This window comes from Triticum urartu, chromosome 5A (assembly GCF_056163025.1).
Source record: "Triticum urartu cultivar PI428250 chromosome 5A, HENAU_Tu73, whole genome shotgun sequence".
NCBI classification, from domain to species: domain Eukaryota; kingdom Viridiplantae; phylum Streptophyta; class Magnoliopsida; order Poales; family Poaceae; genus Triticum; species Triticum urartu.
In genome coordinates, this window is record NC_141877.1 from 420,844,099 (window position 1) to 420,845,547 (window position 1,449).

A 1,449-nucleotide genomic window follows, 5' to 3' on the forward strand; every position below is an offset into this window, starting at 1 on the left:
AAAAGTTTTGGGATTCGTAGTAATTTCAAAAATTTTCCTACGCACACACAAGATCATGTGATGCATAGCAACGAGGGGGAGAGTGTTGTCTACGTACCCAACGTAGACCGACTGCGGAAGCGATGACACGACGTAGAGGAAGTAGTCGTACGTCTTCACGATCCAACCGATCAAGCACCGAAACTACGGCACCTCCGAGTTCGAGCACACGTTCAGCTCGATGACGATCCCCGGACTCCGACCCAGCAAAGTGTCGGGGTAGAGTTTCGTCAGCACGACGGCGTGGTGACGATCTTGATGAACTACAGCAGCAGGGCTTCGCTTAAACTCCGCTACGGTATTATCGAGGTATATGGTGGCAGGGGGCACCGCACACGGCTAAGGAATAGATCACGTGGATCAACTTGTGTGTTCTAGGGTGCCTCTACCTCAGTATATAAAGGAGCCAAGGGGGGAGGGGGGCGCCGGCCAGGGAGAGGGCGCAGGAGGAGTCCTACTCCTTCCGGGAGTAGGACTCCCCCCCAATCCTATTCCAACTAGGATTCCCCGAGGGGGAAAGAGAGAGAGGGGGGCCGGCCACCTTCTCCTAGTCCCAATAGGACTAGGGGAGGGGGAAGTGGCACAGCCACCTTGGGCTGCCCCTTTCTCCTTTCCACTAAGGCCCATGAAGGCCCATATGGCTCCCGGGGGGTTCCGGTAACCTCCCGGTAACCCGGTAAAATCCTGATTTCACCCGGAACACTTCCGATGTCCAAACATAGGCTTCCAATATATCAATCTTTACGTCTCGACCATTTCGAGACTCCTCGTCATGTCCGTGATCACATCCGGGACTCCGAACAACCTTCGGTACATCAAAATGCATAAACTCATAATGTAACTGTCATCGTAACCTTAAGCGTGCGGACCCTACGGGTTCGAGAACAATGTAGACATGACCGAGACACGTCTCCGGTCAATAACCAATAGCGGGACCTGGATGCCCATATTGGCTCCTACATATTCTACGAAGATCTTTATCGGTCAGACCGCATAACAACATACGTTGTTCCCTTTGTCATCGGTATGTTACTTGCCCGAGATTCGATCGTCGGTATCCAATACCTAGTTCAATCTCGTTACCGGCAAGTCTCTTTGCTCGTTCCGTAATACATCATCTCACAACTAACATATTAGTTGTAATGCTTGCAAGGCTTATATGATGTGTATTACCGAGAGGGCCCAGAGATACCTCTCCGACAATCGGAGTGACAAATCCTAATCTCGAAATACGCCAACCCAACATCTACCTTTGGAGACACCTGTAATGCTCCTTTATAATCACCCAGTTACGTTGTGACGTTTGGTAGCACCCAAAGTGTTCCTCCGGTAAACGGGAGTTGCATAATCTCATAGTCATAGGAACATGTATAAGTCATGAAGAAAGCAATAGCAACATACTAAACGATC